The 19704-nt window shown below is 47.0% G+C and overlaps 1 long non-coding RNA gene across 1 annotated transcript; it reads right to left on the reverse strand.

The window, feature by feature from the left end:
• Positions 1 to 689: 689 nt before the first annotated feature.
• Positions 690 to 17330, reverse strand: LOC144332194 (uncharacterized). Its single transcript, XR_013400057.1, has 3 exons — positions 17109 to 17330; positions 11251 to 11309; positions 690 to 1414 (listed from the first exon to the last, which is right to left on the reverse strand). It is a non-coding gene; the product is annotated as an uncharacterized LOC144332194 (long non-coding RNA).
• Positions 17331 to 19704: the final 2374 nt, after the last annotated feature.

Consider the following 19704-nt stretch of genomic DNA (forward strand, 5'->3'; position numbering starts at 1 on the left):
TCTAGCCTGGGCAACAGAGCGAGACTCCGTCTCAAAAAAAAAAAAAAGTAGAAGCTGTCTATTAAAAATAAATGATAGTAATAATCTAACATGGTTCATGAGGAAATTTAAAAACAATAAGGCGCCTGTAATCCCAGCACTTTTAGGAGGCCGAGGAGGGTGGATCGCTTGAGGTCAGGAGCTCAAGACCAGCCTGGCCAACATGGTGAAACCCCATCTCAACTAAAAATACTAAAATTTGCAAGGCGTGGTGATGCATGTCTGTAATCCCAGCTACTCAGGAGGCTGAGGCAGAAGAATCACTTGAATCCGGGTGGCAGATATTGCAGTGAGCTCACACCACTGCACTCCAGCCTGGGCGACAGAGTGAGAGAGAGTCCATCTCAAAAACAAACAAACAAACAAAAAACACACAAAACACAAACACACACACACACAAATAAGGCTCTTAGCAAGATCATAGCTAAGTGTTTTTATTTTATTTTATTTAAACTATAGATGAAACTAAGTGTTTTTTTATATCTTCATTGTGTGACAGTTTTTCTTTTTTTTAATTCTTTAGGGATGGGAGTCTTGCTTTGTTGCCCAGACTGGTTTCGAACTCCTGGCTTCAAATGATCCTCATGCCTCAGCCTCCCAAAATGCTGAGATTACAGGTGTGGGCCACCACTCCCAGGGACCAATCACAGTTTTTTTTTTTTTTTTTTTTTGAGACGGAGTCTCACGCTGTTTCCCAGGCTGGAGTGCAGTGGCGCGATCTCGGCTCACTGCAAGCTCCGCCTCCCGGGTTCCCGCCATTCTCCTGCCTCAGCCTCCTGAGTAGCTGGGACTACAGGCGCCCGCCACCGCGCCCGGCTAATTTTTTGTATTTTTAGTAGAGACGGGGTTTCACTGTGGTCTCGATCTCCTGACCTTGTGATCCGCCCGCCTCGGCCTCCCAAAGTGCTGGGATTACAGGCTTGAGCCACCGCGCCCGGCCACCAATCACAGTTTTAAGATTTTTACGTACATCAACTTTGTTCTGTCCTCACCATTCTCATTCCACAGATGAGGAAACTAAGTCACAGGGTCACACAGCTGGTTGTGAAGGTGGTGTGTGAATGGCAGGTTTGGAAAGGCCATGTGTAGGGGCTACATTGCGGAACGCCCCCAGCTCACGATGACTCCTTAACTTCCCTCTCCCCTCTTTCCACGCCGTGGGCCCCCAGCTTCTGGCTTGTACTAAACACTCTGCTCTCCCAACTGTTATGGAATGAGACGGTAGCAAGACTTGGTGCATACTGGGTAAATCTCACCCTGCCCTGAACATTTGGAATGAGTACTGAAGGAGATGCCGTCTGCGCAGTAGCACTGAAGTAAGGCCAATTACTCAGGGGAGCCCTGGACGCCGTCATTTTCCACAGATGCAGTCAATCTGCAAGAGAGAGAAGAACCAACGTGTGCGGAGAGAGGCAGAGTGGGGAGATGGGGTCTTCCTGAGCCCCAGTGTTTCCACTCCTCTGCCTGGTCCTTTCTCATCCATGTCAGGCTGCACCCCTCAACTTGTCTTTTGGTAAGTGACTTCATTCAACCTAAGCTAGCTGGGGTTGATTTTTGCCTTATTTAACAAAAAACATTTCAAAATAAGATATGCAAGCTCTATGTGGAAGCAAAAGGGGGAAGTAGGGAATTCAAGATCTACAAAAGGAGCTTTTAGGAAATGAAAGGGGTGTTCTCAAGAGCGGGTTGGCTGGGCACAGTGGCTCACGCCTGTAATCTCAGCACTTTGGGAGGCTGAGACTTGGGAATCGCTTGAGCCCAGGAGTTCAAGACCAGCCTGGGCAACTTAGCAAGACCTTATCTCTACAAATAATAAAAAAAATTAGCTGGGCATTGTGGTGCACGCCTGTGGTCCCAACTAGTTGGGGGGCTGAGGTGGGAGGATTGCTTGAGCCCAGGAGGCTGAGATCACACCACTGCCTTTCAGCCTGGGTGACAGAGAAAGATCTTGTCTCAGACAAAAAAAAAAAAAAAAAAAAAAAGGAGGCCAGGTGCAGTGGCTCACGCCTATAATTCCAGCACTTTGGGAGGCTGAGGCGGGCAGATCACCTGAGGTCGAGAGTTTGAGACCAGCCTGACCAACATAGAGAAACCCTGTCTCTACTAAAAATACAAAAAATTAGCCGGGCGTGGTGGCAGGCACCTGTAGTCCCAGCTACTTGGGAGGCTGAGGCAAGAGAATCGCTTGAAACCAGGAGGCAGACGTTGCAGTGAACCGAGATTGCGCCATTGCACTCCAGCCTGGGTGACAACACCAAAACTCTTGTCTCAAAAGAGAAAAAAAGAAAAGAAAAGAAAGAAAAGAGAAAGAGAGAGAGAGGGAGGAAAGGAAAAGAGGAAAAGAGGGGAGGGGAGGGGAGGAAAGGAAAGGGAGGGAAGGGAGAGAAGGAGGGAAAGAAGGAAGGGAGGGAAAGAAAGAAAGGAAATAGGCTGGGCACAGTGGATCACACCTGTAGCCCTAGTACATTGGGAGGCCGAGGTGGGTGGATCACAAGGTCAGGAGTTCAAGACCAGCCTGGCCAGCATGGCGAAACCCCGTCTCTACTAAAAATACAAAAAATTAGCTGGGCATGGTGGTGTGTGCCTGTAATCTCAGCTACTTGGGAGGCTTAGGCAGGAGAATTGCCTGAACCCGGGAGGCAGAGGTTGCAGTAAGCTGAGATCGTGCCATTGCACTCCAGCCTGAGGGACAGAGCGAGACTCCATCTCAAAAAAAAAAAGGAAAGAAGTTAGGAAGTTGATAATCTTTCAAATTGTAGAGTCTGGTTATTTTCCCAGGTCAGGCTGGCTGAGCAGAGTGAACTCCCCTCTCCAGGGGTCCCACCTTAGCATCATTTCACATGTACTGGGGCTTGCTGAGTGGGCTATCTAGAGCCAAATAGAGATCTAGAACCAGAGATCTAGAGCCAAAGAAAGTACACTTTCTGTCAAACTCACAAGAAAGAGGAATGGTCAGCATCTGAAAGGTGTTTTTTGAGACGGAGTGTCGCTCTGTGGCCCAGGCTTCAGTGCAGTGGCCTGATCTCAGCTCACTGTAACCTCCACCTCTTGGGTTCAAGCAATTCTCCTGCCTCAGCCTCCTGATTAGTAGCTGGGATTACAGTCACACGCCACTACGCCTGGCTAATTTTTGTATTTTTAGTAGCAATGGGGTTTCACCATGTTGTCAGTTTGGTCTGGAACTCCTGACCTTGTGATCCGCCCGCTTCAGCCTCCCAAAGGGTTGGGATTACAGGCATGAGCCACCGTGTCCGGCAAGAGTTCTTATACCTCAAGCCCACCATAGTTAAGAACTCAGGCTCTGGAATCTAAGATGTCCAGGTTCAAGTCCCAGCCCTGCTACCCCCTTGCTAACTGTCACCACTTGGACAGGTGATTTAACCTCTTTGAGCTCCAACTTCCTCATCTGTAAAATGATCAAATCCATTTATTTTTAGTTTCTATTTTACTAATTTTTGCATTTCAGTGTGTTCATCCCTTCTATTCTTTCTTATGTTTCATTATTATTCTCCTTTCTTCTTTTTGTTTTGTTTTGTTTTGTGATGGAGTTTCGCTCTCGTTGGCCAGGCTGGAGTGCAATGGCACGATCTTGGCTCACTGCAACCTCTGCCTCCTGGGTTCAAGCGATTCTCCTGCCTCAGCCTCCTGAGTAGCTGGGATTACAGGTGCCTGCCACCATGCCTGGCTAATTTTTTTGTATTTATATTAGAGATGAGTTTTCACCATGTTGGTCAGGCTGGTTTCTTTCTTTTCTTTTTTTCTTTCTTTCATCTTTTATGCTCTGTTAGCCAAGGCTGGAGTACAGTGGCACAATCATAGCTTACTGCAGCCTCAAATTCCTGGGCTCAAGATCCTCCCATCTCAACCTGTCAAGTATCTAGCTAACTTTTTATTTATTCATTTATTTATTTTAGAGATGGGGTCTCACTATGTTGCCCTGGTTGGTCTCCAACTCCTGGCCTTAAGGGATTTTCCTGGCTCACCCTTCTCAGTTGCTAAAATTACAAGTGTGAGCCACCGTGCCCAGAGAGCATTTCTACACATAAAAGAACAATCTGGGACTGTCAGTTACCTCCTGAACTGATAGGGTGACCACGTGGTTCCAGTTGGTCTGGGACTTTCCTGGTTTTAGCATTAAAATGCTCATGTTCTGGGAAAACCCTCAGTTCTGAGCAAACTGGAATGGCTGGCCACCTTACCAGGTGGCTTGGGAATTCCAGAACATTCTGATGATAGAATGATCCAGTGATACCCAAATGCAGAGTAAGATTGAAGGACATCCACATACCTGAAGCACCGATTGCAAATGAGGAGACCTCGTCCTGCTTCAGACTGTCAAAAAATTTACTGGGATGTGGCCCAAGAATGTGTATTTTTCCCAGGGGATTTTATGTATACTTAAGTTTGGAGAACCAAAGTTCTCAAATTGTAGCTGGTAGCCCAAGACAGAGGTCCTGATAACAGCCACTGTGGTTGGGCTAGGAAAGAAGAGAGGAGAAGAAAAAACCTGGGCGTTGGAGCTGAGCTGGCACCTGACTTCCCATTTATTTCTGGGTAATAAATGACCTCCTCAAGGCTCAGTTTTTTAACGTATTAAATGGGGATAATTAAAGGCTATAATATGTGTAAAGCCCCTGACATCCAGTAAATGTCTGATAAATTTTAGTTCCCCTTTCTTAGACTTTGATTGAGAATTGTAAGAACTGGCCATAAAAAGCAATTCTGCACATGGAAAAACTACTTTTCAGAATATTTCCTCATTAGGACCTCAGTTTCAAAACCTCCCAGGAAGTATCTTTTAGACATTAACATCTGAAAAATACAATAAAGAGTTGCTCTGTTTCTTTCCAGATGGCTTCTCTTTATGGCTTGGCTGTCAGGAAGTTCAAAGTCAAATACTGAAAATCTAATCATTTAAAAGCCACTCTTTTTTTTTTTTTTTTTTTTTTTTTTTTTTTTGAGACAGAGTCTTGCTCTGTCACCCAGGCTGGAGTGCAGTGGTGCAATCGTGGCTCACTGCAACCACTGCCTCCTGAGTTCAAGCAATTCTTGTGCCTCAGTTTTCCAAGTAGCTGGGACTACAGGCATGCACTACCACGCCTGGTTAATTTTTGTATTTTTTTTTTTTTTTTTTGAGACGGAGTCTCGCTCTGTCACCCGGGCTGGAGTGCAGTGGCCGGATCTCAGCTCACTGCAAGCTCCGCCTCCCGGGTTCACGCCATTCTCCTGCCTCAGCCTCCCGAGTAGCTGGGACTACAGGCGCCCGCCACCTCGCCCGGCTAGCTTTTTGTATTTTTTAGTAGAGACGGGGTTTCACCGTGTTAGCCAGGATGGTCTCGATCTCCTGACCTTGTGATCCGCCCGTCTCAGCCTCCCAAAGTGCTGGGATTACAGGCTTGAGCCACCGCGCCCGGCTTAATTTTTGTATTTTTAGTAGAGACAGAGTTTTGCCATGTTGGCCAGGTTGATCTTAAACTCCCAGGCTCAAGCGATCTTCCCGCTTCAGCCTCCCAAAGTGCTGGGAATACAGGCGTGAGCCATTGTCCTCAGCTGAAGTGTTTTATAGCCTACATATTATTGATTTCTTTTTTTTTTTCTTTTTTTTTTTGTGATGGAGTCTCGCTCTGTTGCCCAGGCTGGAGTGCAGTGGTGCGATCTTGGCTCACTGCAAGCTCTGCCTCCCGGGTTCACACCATTCTCCTGCCTCAGCCTCCTGAGTAGCTGGGACTACAGGCGCCCACCACCACGCCCAGCTAATTTTTTGTATTTTTAGTAGAGATGGGGTTTCACCGTGTTAGCCAGGATGGTCTCGATCTCCTGACCTGGTGATCCACCCGCCTCGGCCTCCCAAAGTGCTGGGATTACAGGCGTGAGCCACCGCACCCAGCCCTATTACTGATTTCTTTCAACGTTTTATTTTGTAATCACTATAGTTTCACAGGAAGTTGTAAAGACTGCAGAGAAGTCTCATGTACCCTCCATCTAGTTTCCCCCAATGGTTACATCTTATAAACGGTAGTGCTGTGCTAACACCAGGAAACTGACAGTCCTACAATGGGTGTGTGTAGGGTTCTATGTCATTTTGTCACATGTGTAAATTCATGTAACCACCACCACAATCAAGATACAGAGCTGTGCCATTACCACATAGATCTTCCCCAACTTATCCACTTTTAGTTATCCATACCCACCTCTCTCCTCTTCACCATCACAACCCCGGCAGCCACTTACCTATTCTTTGTCTTTATAATTTTTTGTCATTTTTGAGAATGTTATATAAATGGAAGCCTATAGTGTATGACCTTTTGAGATTGGCTTTTTACTTTTTATTTGTTTACTTTTAAGACAGGGTCTGGCTCTGTCACCCAGTCTGGGGTACAGTGGCGTGATCTTGGCTCACTGCAACCTTTGCTTCTCAGGTTCAAGCGATCCTCCCACCACCTCAGCCTCTCGAGTAGCTAGGACCACAGGCTCAAGCCACCACTAATTTTTTTTGTAGTTTTTGTAGAGACCAGGTTTTGTCATGTTGCCCATGGCTGGTCTTGAACTCCTGAGCTCAAAGCGATCCACCCACCTCCGCCTCCCAAAGTGTTGGGATTACAGGCGTGAGCCACTGTGCCCAGTCGGGTGACTTTTTTCCTTTCAATATGCCCTTGAGGTCCATCCAAATTGTGGCATGTGTCCACAGTTCATTCCTTCCCATTGCCAAGAATTTTCCTCATATTATATTATAAGCAATAATATATTATTTTATTTAAATCACTCAAAGTAAAAAATGGAGCTGTAAAGGCAATATTTTACTAAAAAAGCTACTCATGGCTTTATGCTGCTCATGTACTGACTCGTTTGATCCTTAAAACAGGCCTGCGGCCGGGCACAGTGGCTCATGCCTGTAATCCAGCACTTTGGCAGGCCGAGGCAGGCGGATCGCCTGAGAGCAGGAGTTTAAGACTAGCCTGCCCAACATGGTGAAACCCTGTCTCTACTAAAAATACAAAAAAATTAGCCAGGCATGGTGGCGTGCACCTGTAATCCCAGCTACTCGGGAGGGTGAAGCAGGAGAATCGCTTGAACCCAGGAGGCTGAGGTTGCAGTGAGCCAAGATCACACCACTGCACTCCAGCCTGGGCGACAAGAGCAAAACTTCGTCTCAAAAAAAAAAAAAGGGCCGGGCAAGGTGGCTCGTGCCTGTAATCCCAACACTTTGGCAGGCTGAGGCAGGTGTATCATGAGGTCAGGAGATCGAAACCATCCTGGCTAACAAGGTGAAACCCCGTCTCTACTAAAGAAATACAAAAAAATTAGCCAGGCATGGTGGCGGACGCCTGTAGTCCCAGTTACTCGGGAGGCTGAGGCAGGAGAATGGAGTGAACCTGGGAGTCGGAGCTTGCAGTGAGCCGAGCTTGTGCCACTGCACTCCAGTTTGGGCGACAGAGCAAGACTCCATCTCAAAAAAAAAAAAACAAAAAAACCCAGCAAGTCTTCAAATAGGATAGCGGACATTACAGAACCATGGCGAGTGGAAAGAAGATGAAACATGTCAACCTTCAGGGTATCACCTGTGTTGTTACATAGAATAGAGCAGACTCAGTGTTTATAAATAGTGGGGGTGGGTGGGCGTGGTGGCTTATGCTTGTATCCCAGCATTTCTCCCGCCCTCTTAGATCACTCAACTGCACTCTAGCCTGGGCAACAGAGAGAGCCTCTGGCTCAATAATAACAATGATAATAATAAAAGCCTGGTTTGGTGCTGCACACCTGTAGTCTCAGCTACTCAGGAGGGTGACGCAGGCAGATCACTTGAGTTGGGGAGGCCGAGGCTGCAGTGAGCCATGACTGCACCATTGCACTCCACCCTGGGCAACAGAGCAACACCCTGTCTCGAATAAAGAAATACCTAAGAAACTACAAACATTTACGGAGTCTTGCTCTGTCTCCCAGGCTAGAGTGCTGTGGTGTGATCTCAGCTCACTGCAGCCACCATTTTCTGGGTTCAAATGATTCTCCTGCTTCAGCCTCTCAAGTAGCTGGGACTACAGGCATGCACCACCACGCCTGGCTAATTTTTGTATTTTTAGTAGAGATGGGGTTTCACCATGTTGCCTGGCTGGTCTCAATCTCCTGGCATCAAGTGATCTGCCAGCCTCAGCCTCCCAAGTTGCTGGGATTACAGGCACGTGCCACCACACCCAGCTAATTTTTTATATTTTTAATAGATACAGGGTTTCACCATGTTAGCCAGGCTGGTCTTGAACTCCTGACCTCAGATGATCCGCCTGCCTCGACCTCCCAAAGCACTGGGATTACAGGCATGAGTCACTGCGCCTGGCCCACTTAGCATGATCTCAATGTTGTAGCACATATCAGAAGTTTACTTTTTAAAACTTTTATTATTTATTTATTTATTGAGACAGAGTTTTTTGTTTTTGTCACCCAGGCTGGAGTGCAATGGCACGATCTCAGCTCACTGCAACCTCCACCTCCCAGGCTCAAGCTATTCTCCTGCCTCAGCCTCCCAAGTAGCTGGGATTACAGGTGTGTGCCACCATGCCCAGCTAATTTTTTTTTAATTTTTAGTAGAGATGGTGTTTCACCATGTTGGTCAGGATGGTGTTGAACTCCTGAGCTCTAGTGATCTGCCTGCCTCGGCCTCCCAAAGTGCTAGGATTACAGGCGTGAGCTGGCCTATTATTTATTTATTTATTTTGAGACGGAGTCTTGCTCTGTCGCCCAGACTGGAGTGCAGTGGCGCGAACTCGGCTCACTGCAGGCTCCACCTCCCGGGTTCATGCCATTCTCCTGCTTCAGCCTCCTGAGTAGCTGGGACTACAGGCACCCACCACCGTGCCTGCCTAATTTTTTTTTTTTTTTTTTTTTTTTTTGTATTTTTTAGTAGAGACGGGGTTTTACTGTGTTAGCCAGGACGGTCTCGATCTCCTGACCTCATGATCTGCCCACCTCAGCCTTCCAAAGTGCTGGGATTACAGGTGTGAGCCCCCATGCCCGGCTATTTATTTATTTTTAGATGGAGTCTTGCTCTGTGTCAGGTGCGTGCCACCACGTCCAGCTGATTTTTGTATTTTTAGTAGAGATGGAGTTCCACCATGTTGGCCAGGCTGGTCTCCAACTCCTGACCTCAAGTGATCCGCCTGCCTTGGCCTCCCAAATTGATGGGATTATAGCTGTGAGCTACTGCGCCCGGTGTGTTTTTTAATTTAATTTAATTTAATTTAATTTAATTTAATTTAATTTAATTTTATTTTTTGTAGAGACGAAGTCTTGTTATGTTGCTGAGGCTGATCTCAAACTTCTGGTCTCATGTGAACTGCCTGCCTCAGCCTCCCAAAGTGCTGGGATTACAGGCATAAGCCACTGCACCCAGCCTGTTCATTTCTTTTAAAAACTGGATACTGGCCGGGCGTGGTGGCTCAGGCCTGTAATCCCAGCACTTTGGGAGGCAGAGGAGGACAGATCACGAGGTCAGGAGATGGAGACCATCCTGGCCAACATGGTGAAACCCCGTCTCTACTAAAAATACAAAAATTAGCTGGGCATGGTGGCGCGTGCCTGTAATCCCAGCTACTTGGGAGGCTGAGGCAGGAGAATTTCTTGAACCAGGGAGTCGGAGGTTGCAGTGAGCCGAGATTGTGCTGCTGCACTCCAGCCTGGCAACAGAGCAAGACTCTATCTCAAACAAAAACGAAAACAAGAACAAAACAAAAAGTGGATACTATTCCACTGCAAGGACGTACCACATCTTATTTATCCATTCATCCCTTGATGGAATTTGGGTTGCTTCCATATTTTAGGTATTGTGTGTAGTGTTGCTATGAACATGGCTGCACAAATATCTGTTTGATTTCCTGTTTTCAATTTTTTTTTTTTTTTTACCTAGGGGTGGGACTGTTGTATCATATGATAATGCTATGCTTAATTTTTGAGGTACTGCCAGAATTCCAAAAAGGAGAAGAAGAAAACAAATAAAAAGAAACCACAACAAACCTCACATCCTGGCTCAGAATAGGTATGTGCGCTAATTATATTTTTCCCCTTTCCTCCCAAGCCTTCCATCTGTGATTCTGCTAGTTAATATTCAGAAAGAGAGACTTAGGAAAATATAGTCTGGGGTTTTCTTTGAAAGCAAGTCTTCCCTTTAGAGGTCCTGATAAAATAAAATTTCTCTAGAACTTTTTGTATTTAAATTAAATTAAATTAATTAATTTATTTTTGAGACAGAGTTTCACTCTTGTTGCCCAGGCTGGAGTGCAGTGGCGCAATCTCAGCTCACCGCAACCTCTACCTCCCAGGTTCCAGCGATTCTCCTGCCTCAGCCTCCCGATTAGCTGGGATTACAAGCACGCATCCCCATACCCGGCTAATTTTTTGTAGTTTTAGTAGAGACAGGGTTTCTCCATGTTGGTCAGGCTGGTTTTGAACTCCCGACCACAGGTGATTCACCCCCCGCAGCCTCCCAAAGTGCTGGAATTTAGGCGTGAGCCACCGCGCCTGGCCTTTTATTTTATTATTATTATTATTTTGAGACAAGGTCTCACTCTGTCGCCCAGGTCGGAGTGTAGTGTCATGATCTCAGCTCACTGCAACCTCCTCCTTCTGGGTTCAAGCGATTCTCCTGCCTCAGCCTCCTGAGTAGCTGGGATTACAGGCGTGTGCCACCAAGCCTGGGCTAATTTTTGTGTTTTTAGTAGAGATGGGGTTTCACCATGTTGGCCAGGCTGGTCTCGAACTCCTGACCTCAAGTGATCCACCCACCTTGGCCTGCCAAAGTGCTGGTATTATAGGCGTGAGCCACCGTGCCTGGCCAAACTTTCGTATTTTTAAATAATGCTTGACACTCAAGCCAAAATTAGTTCCTTTTCTGGGTGTATTTTTATTGTAATGTTCAAGGATACACATGAACAACTGCACACAATTGTAGGCTAGACCAATATTAGGCAAGCTGCATTCATACATCTCTTTCCTCAAGGCTGTGTTTGCTTGAATTTTCAAATTCTTGGTCACAATTAGGAAGTCAGTTTTCCTCATGCGACTTCACCTTACCAGCAGGTAAGTTCTTAACTATATGCAACATTTGATTTCACCACGTGTGTGACTTTTCTAAGATTGTAACTCAGGCACCAAGGCATAATCAATTGAGGATAAAATTCTTTCGGAAACTCAAAACATTTCAGGAATCTTAAATATGCTACTTACAGATGGGATAAAATGTGTTCTCCATCCATGGAACCAGAACATGTGGTGAGCGCAATTCCCTGAAAAATAAAAAAAAAAAAAAAAACCGCCCTGTGTCTACATTCTGTGTGTTTTGCTGTCTGTGTGTTCTTGAATTGAAAGATCCTCTCTACCGGTTCTGAGAAGCAATTTGTTATTTTCCTCTAAACCCCTCGGTTGTGGCGAGACTTTCCTCCCAGCTGAATCGGTCTGCTGCAAGAATGTGCTTGCGTGATATTTAATCCCTTACTGGGAGCCCAGATAGAGTTTCTTGCCAGAACTAGAGATTGCCCCTTTTACAAATTCCCCTTTCTAAGCAAGCTATGATAACCCACATTTGGGGCCTGCAACATCCTTTCAGTGCATTTTTAAACAAGAGAAAAGGGCTCCGTCTTGTATCATAAATTACAGCAACATCCTTTCTAACCACAGAGGTGCAGTTCACGTGAGCAGAGACAGTCTATTTCAGGATCTCATGGGTAAGCTGTATACCCATGAACAACTGTATAAAGCAACTGTTTATAACTCCTAGACCAGTGGCACGATGGTTAACTGGTTCTAGTGGGTGGAGGCAGAGGAGCCTTGATTGTGTTTGTCAATTTCCATGGTGTAAATATTCCCACCATGTCTAATTTTAGACTGCAGTCTGTGAGGGTAGAGTTGAAAAGAGATGTGCAAAATCAGCTTTCCAGAGCCAGTACAAAGAGCTCTGATGCACCACATTCTCAAACCCTCCTTTGACTTGAGACTCAGAACCTAAATCTCTTCAAACAGCAGCATCCCATTCTTTCCTGGACAAAGTTAAAAATGAGGTTTTGTTACAGCCATGATATCTGTCTCCATCGCAAAACCCCAGAGGCCTTGCTAATTCTTTCCAAGTAACAGAATTTACCTAAATTGTTCCAAAGTTAATATTAAACTTCAATCACTGTTCTGACCCAGGGCATAAACATCCTGAGAAATCAAATGCTTTTTTGTATTAAATACATGTGTACGCACATACACACAAGCTCACACACACATGCACACACATACACACACACACACAAGCACACACATATATACAAGCGCACACATACACATGCACACAGGCTCAAACACACACACACATACACATGCACTCACACATATACATACACATATACACAGGCACACAATACACACCTGCACACATACACACACAAAGCATCTCATTAGTGACTCCCTGCTGTGAAAGGAATTTTATTTAAAAATAATTGTCACATGTACTTTCGGACTAGTAGTTATTTTAACAAAATGTTCTTGTCATGTCGATATCATTCTAATGACATGTTATTGGTATTTTTGTTCTCCAAATGCGAATGTTTCCCAGGAAACTGACCAGTGGGAAGGAAGGTGGGTGGGGAAGTGAAAGTGTGTCAGAAACTGCAAGTTAGAGTTCTGCCTAACTCATTTAGTTTACGTTCTAGGGTGACTAACATTTTCTAGGGAGGAAGAGCGTTCTGGTTTCTTAGGAGTAACTGCAAATCCCTTCTCTGGGATCCTCTGAGCTTCCTCTGCATCCTGAGCAAATGTTTGTGACACAGAGTTGGTGCTTTTGATTTCTTTATCTGATTATCCCATTAGATCAGGCTCTTCATCAACTAGCACTCTCTTTAACACTCTCCAGTGTCCAGAAAAGTACCTGAATTTGTGTGTGGAACAAGTGACATGACTTATTTTCAAAACGAAAATGATACCATTGAGATTTCAAGATTTAAATGAGCTCATCTTTTTAATGAATTCATCCTATGCAATTCAGTCCCTTTTAAGGTCTCTGCCTTAGCAGCCAGCTCTATTGAAAGTAGCATGGGAGGTAGTTGTTTTTGCAAATGGCTCAAGCAAATGATAAGGGGGTGATGTGTGGGTTAAAGGCAGCAGGTTAATAGTGTGGGCAGAGAGAGGAATGTGGAACGGAATCACAGCTTTGTTGCTCCCCACCTGAGAAAGGCACTTAATCGCTTTGAGCATTGGTTTGCTCATCTGTAAACTAGGATCACATCTAAAGCCTGAGGACGTTGTAAAGATTAAATGAGATAATACAGGTAGAAGGCTTAACAGGCTGACTGGTCCAGAGTCAGTTTCACTCAACAAATGTAGTTCCTGTCCCTGCCTTCCTCCCTCCACCAATTACCTCTTTCTTTTTCAGTTAAGTGTGTTTTTTAAAATTGTGGTAAAATAGGCCGGGTGTGGTGGCTCCTGCCTGTAATCCCAGCACTTTGGGAGGCCAAGGCGGGTGGATCATGAGGTCAGGAGATCCAGACCATCCTGGCTAACACGGTGAGACAAACCCCGTCTCTACTAAAAATACAAAAAATTAGCCGGGTGCAGTGGCGGGTGCCTGTAGTCCCAGCTACTCAGGAGGCTGAGGCAGGAGAATGGTGTGAACCCGGGAGGCAGAGCTTGCAGTGAGCGGAGATTGCTACACTGCACTCCAGCCTGGGCAACAGAGCGAGACTCTGAGAAAAAAAAAAAAAAATTGTGGTAAAATATACATAAGACAAAATCTACCAGTCTAACCATTTTTCTTTTTTTCTTTTCTTTTCTTTTTCCTTTTCTTTCCTTTTTCTTTTCTTTCTTTCTTTCTTCTTCTTTTTTTTTTTTTTTTAACAGGGTTTCACTCTGTTTCTGTTGCCCAGGCTAAAGTGCAGTGGCATAGTCACAGCTCACTGCAACTTTGACCTCCCCAGGCTCAAGCCATCCTCCCATCCTAGCCTCCAGAATAGCTGGCACTAAAGGCATGCACCACCATGCCCAGCTAATTTCTCTCTCTTTTTTTTTTTTTTTTTTTTTTGTAGAGATGGGGTCTTGCTATGTTGCTCAGGCTGATCTCTTGAACTCCTGGGCTCAATCAATCCTCCCACCTCAGCCTCCTAAAATGTTGGGCTTACAAGCATGAGCTACCATGCATGGCCTCATTTTAACCATTTTTCAATGCACGGTTCAGTGACAGTAAGTACATTGACCTCGTTGTGCACCCACCACCACCATCCATCTCCAGAACTTTTTCATCATTCCAAACTGAAACTCTGTTCCTGCTAAACACTAACTCCCCGGCCAGGTACAGTAGCTCACGCTTGTAATCCCAGCACTTTGGGAGGCCGAGGTGGGTGGATCACAAGGTCAGGAGTTTGAGAGCAGCCTGGCCAAGATGGTGAAACCCCGTCTCTACAAAAAATACAAAAATTAGCCAGGCGTGGTGGCGTGTACCTGTAGTCCCAGCTACTTGGAATGCTGAGGCAGGAGAATTGCTTGAACCCAGTAGGCGGAGGTTGCAGTGAGCTGAGATCGCGCCACTGCACTCCAGCCTGGCTGACAGAGCGAGACTCTGTCTCAAGAAAAACAAAACAAAACAACGACAACAAAAAAACACACTAACTCCCCACCTGCCCCTTTCCCACCTCCTGGCAACCTCCACTCTACTTTCTGTCTCTATACATTTCACTATTCTAGGTATCTCATGTAAGTGGAACCATACAATATGCCCTTTTGTATCTCACTTCATGCACTTAGCATAATGTCCTCAAGGTTCATCCACGTTGGGGCATGTATCAGTATTCCTCCTTTTTTTTTTGAGACCGGATCTCGCTCTGTTGCCCAGGCAATCACAGATCACAGATCACTGCAGCCTTGACCTCCCAGGCTCAGGGCTCAGGCAGTCCTCCCACCTCAACCTCCCAAGTAGCTGGGACCACAGGGGCACACTGCTACGTCCAGCTAATATTTCCTATTATTTTTGTAGAAGAGGATCTCCCTGTGTTGCCCAGGCAGGTCTTGAACTCCTGAGCTCGAGTGATCCTTCTTGGCCTCCCAAAGTGATGGGATTATAGGCGTGCCACCACACCCAGCCCAGAATTCTATTTTTTAAGGTGGAATAATATTCCATTGAATGTATATATTACATTTTGTTAATCCGTTCATCTGATGATGTACATTTGGGTTATTTCCACATTTTCACTATTGTGAATAATGCTGTGGTGAGCCCTGGTGTACAAATATCTGTTTGAGCCACCTCCTTTTTCAAAAATGTGTTTGAGAGTCTTGGACTCCATTCTTTTTCTTTTTTTTTTGAGACGGAGTCTCGCTGTGTTGCCCAGGCTGGAGTGCAGTTGCGTTCCACTGCAACCTCTGCAACCTCTGCCTCCCGGGTTCATGCCATTCTCCTGCCTCAACCTCCCGAGTAGCTGGAATTAACAGGTGCCCGCCACCATGCCTGGCTAACTTTTTATATTTTTAGTAGAGACAGAGTTTCACCGTGTTAGCCAGGATGGTCTCGATCTCCTGACCTCGTGATCCAACCACCTTGGCCTCCCAAAGTGCTGGGATTACAGGCGTGAGCCACTGCGCCCGGCCTTGGACTCCATTCTTGCGTATGACATTGATGGTATGTGCTCCAGAACAGCCTCTAACCTCCCTCCTTAAGATTCCTTGAGTCCAGGAGTTCGAGACCCGCCCGAGCAACATAGTGAGACCCTGTTTCTACAAAAAATAAAAAATTAGCCAGGCCAGGCATGGTGGCTCACACCTGTAATCCTAGCACTTCAGAAGGCCAAAGTTGGTGAATCATCTGAGGTCAGGAGTTCGAGACCACCCTGGCTAACATGGTGAAACCCCGTCTCTACTAAAAATACAAAAATTAGCCAGGTGTGGTGGCGTGCGCCTGTAAGCTCAGATACTCAGCAGGCTGAGGCAGGAGAATCGCTTGAACCCTGGAGGTGGAGGCTGCAGTGAGCCAAGATTGTGCCTCTGCACCCCAGCCTGAGCGACAGAGTGAGACTTCATCTCAAAAAAACAAAAATAAATAAATAAAATAAATAAAGTGAGCTGGGCATGGTGATGCATGCATATAGTCCCAGCTACTCGGGAGGATTGAGGTGAGAGGAGGATTGCTTGAGCCCAGGAGGTCAAGGCTGCAGTGAGCTATGATTACGCCACTGCACTCCAGCCTGGGTGACAGAATGAGATCCTTTCTCGAAAAAAAAAAAAGAAAGAAAAGAAAAATCCAGAAAACCCCAACCCACCCTTTTCCAAGAGGCTTTCCCTGTCTGCCCTACTTAAAATAGCCCCCCTCTGTTATTCTCTAGCCCTTGATTCAGCTTCAGTTTTCTCGTAAGAATTACCAGCATCTAGGCTGGGCACGGTGGCTCATACCTGTAACCCCAGCACTTTGGGAGGCCGAGACGGGCGGATCACGAGGTCAGGAGATCGAGACCATCCTGGCTAACAGAGTGAAACCCCATCTCTACTGACAAAGACAAAAAAATTAGCCGGGCGTGGTGGTGGGCGCCTGTAGTCCCAGCTACTCTCGGGAGGCTGAGGCAGGAGAATGGCGTGAACCCAGGGGGTGGAGCTTGCAGTGAGCCGAGATCATGCCATTGCACTCCAGCCTGGGCAACGGAGCGAGACTCCATCTCAAATAAATAAATAAATAAATAAAAGAATTACCAGCATCTTATGGTAACGGATGGCAACAAGGGGAGACCCCATCTAAATAACAGAAAATATTAGCCTGGCGTAGCAGTGTGTGCCTGTGGTCCCGGCTACTTGGGAGGCTGAGGTGGGAGCATTACCTGAACCCCGAGCCCGGGAGGTCGAGGCTGCAGTGATCTCTGATTGTGTCACTGTACTCCAGCCTGGGCAACAGAGCAAATCATAAACATTGATTTGTTTATTAACTATCTCCATGGACTACTCTGCCAGTTCAAGGAGGGAGGGCAGGAACTTAGCTGTAGTTGCATTCCAGTGACTAAAACAGTGCCTGGTATACAGTAGGTGCTCAACAAAAACATATTTAATGCCTGAGCGGCAACTGGTTGCCTTACCTCTGCTTGTCTGCTACCTGCTCAACCAGAACCACCGCTGGGGACAAACACAGCCTAGTGTAGAAACACGTCTGTAGGTCTGAGAACGAACTCATATGCAGCACTTTACCAGAGTCCGCTGACAAACACCAGCGCGAGTGCATCTGCAGCCAGTGTGGCAAGCCACGTCCTCAAGTTGTTTGGGATTCTGGAACAATACAGGTGGTGAATGCTGATTCTGGCCTTGCCCTTCCCCAGACTTGGTCTGACACATGACCCCGATTCCTAAGGTTCAGGGTGAGCTCTGACTCACACGTGCCAACAGAGGTGAGTAAGGCTCGGAGAGGACAGTGCATGACACACGACAACCGTGTTTTAAAACAAACTGATTTCACTCACTTGCTCCTCGTTGTTCTATGTAAACATTGCCTCATGGTGTCCACTGGTTCCACTGACTACCTGCTTCATTCCTGCGCATTTGAAGAACTTCAACTTTCTCTCTCTCCTTTCCTCCCTCCCTCCCTCCTTTGCTCCTTCCTTCCTTCTTTCCTTCCCTCCTTCCTTCCCTCCCTCCCTTTTTTCTTCCTTTCTTCCTTCCCTCCCTCCTTCCTTCCCTCCCTCCCTCCTTCCTTTTCCTTCCTTCCTTCCTTCCCTCTTTCCCTCCCTCCCACCCTCCCTCCTTCATTGTTTTATGTAAAAACATTGCCTCATGGTGTCCACTGGTTCCACTGACTGCCTGCTTCGTTCCTGATACGTTGATTTGAAGAACTTGAAGTTTTCCTTCCTTCCTTCCTTCCTTCCTTCCTTCCTTCCTTCCTTCCTTCCTTCCTTCCTTCCTTCCTTCCTTCCTTCCTTCCTTCTTCCCTCCCTCCCTCCCTCCTTCCCTCCCTCCCTCCTTCCCTCCCTCCTTCCCTTCCCTTCCCTCCCTCCCTGTTTCCAGGGGCATCATAATGACCCTCAACTGAGGCTTATGTCCAAACAGGCTGCAGCTGGCCAAGCTGCGTCCTTCCTTCGGGCATTTAGCAAAACAGAAACCCCGGGAGCAGGCTGGAAATGGAAAGCGGGCCCCAGGGTACTTCACTTAACCCTTCAGGCACTTTGAGGTTAAAAGGGCCAACATGAATGCCCTTCGCCAACTCAAAAAGGTATCATTTGGCAGCATTCCCACTAGTTCGTGCAGGTTAGAAATGAATGGTCCGCTTGCTTGGCAGCGAGCTATGTGAACTTGGGCAGGTCGCTTAACTCCTGTGAGCCCTGGTGTCTTCATTTGCAAAACAAAGCAGCTGAATCACTAACAACCACAACAAACTGACAAAGTATCTTGAGCGTGGATGTGACATCCATCGGCTTGAGTTCCACTGAACTCACTCTGGAAAGGGGTTTTGCAGGGAAACTCAGGTGTCCTGTGGTGTCTCAGTTTTCCTCTGATGTCCTCCGCTTGGTTATTGCAAAATCTACCAGAGTTGCTGGAAACCAGGCGTCAGTGACGTGGAGGTGAGGAAAGAAGAGGGCAGCTTACCGTAAAGCAGTGGCTGATTCCAAGGCTGGTCAACGTGTTGAAACCCCGTCTCTACTAAAATACAAGAATTAGCAAGGCATGGAGGCCTGATTTGGCAATGTCTGGAGACATTTTGGTTTTCTCAACTGTGGGGAGGACCACCATCGGTGATCTAGTGGGTGAAGATGCTGAGATGCTGCACGATATACAACGCACAAAGCAATCCCCACAAAGAATTATCCAGCTCCAAATGTGCGTGTGCTTGAGACACTCTGCCTTTCTGGGGGCTGGGGTGAGCCAGGCTGTGAATGCTCCCTTTCTCTCACTAGCCAGCACCCACGATGGGACTTTAGCTTAGGGGCCAGGATTCTTTTTTTTTTTTTTTTTTTGAGATGGAGTTTTGCTCCTGTTGCAATGGCGCGATCTCAGCTCACTGCAACCTCGGCCTCCGGGATTCAAGCAATTCTCCTGCCTCAGCCTCCCACGTAGCTGGGGTTACAGGCACATGCCACCACGCCTGGGGCAGGATTCTGCACCAACTCTTCCCCAAACCCAGGTCCCCTCCTTCCTGCAGCCCCTTCCCCTCCCAGGGAGTCTGCCTGGCGACCCCAGTGAGTCCCTCGGGTCTAGCTGTGTTTGCTGGACTTCATTCCTGCACTCAACAAACACTGAGCACCCCTCTGCACCTGATCCTGCCGTCAGCAGCAGGGGACAATGATGACCATGACAGAGGATCATGCCCTTGCTTGCTATAACCTTCCGCAAATGGGATGAAGAGGAATCTCCCCGACCAGGCGGTCCGGGGCTGTGGGTGGACAAGGGCTGGTGCACAGAACCATCAAATTCTTCCTTTCAACCCCAGCCCAAGGGGGGTCCTTGTGCTTCCCAGAGCACCAAGTGTGCCTGGCCGAGGTGGAGAAAACCCCCAGGGGTCAGGGAGACGCTGAAACACTCCCTCTCCTCTGCCTTATGCAGAGTGGTCCCCAGCCACCTGGCTTGTACTGAAGACCTAGCACCTCCAGCTACTGCGGAAGGCGACAGGTCAGGTGAGAATGATGAAAGCTGAGCAGGGGAGCTGGGGGAGGGGCCTGCACCGCAGACCCTTCAACCCCCACACCT

This window comes from Macaca mulatta, chromosome 10 (genome assembly GCF_049350105.2).
Source record: "Macaca mulatta isolate MMU2019108-1 chromosome 10, T2T-MMU8v2.0, whole genome shotgun sequence".
NCBI classification, from domain to species: Eukaryota; Metazoa; Chordata; class Mammalia; order Primates; family Cercopithecidae; genus Macaca; species Macaca mulatta.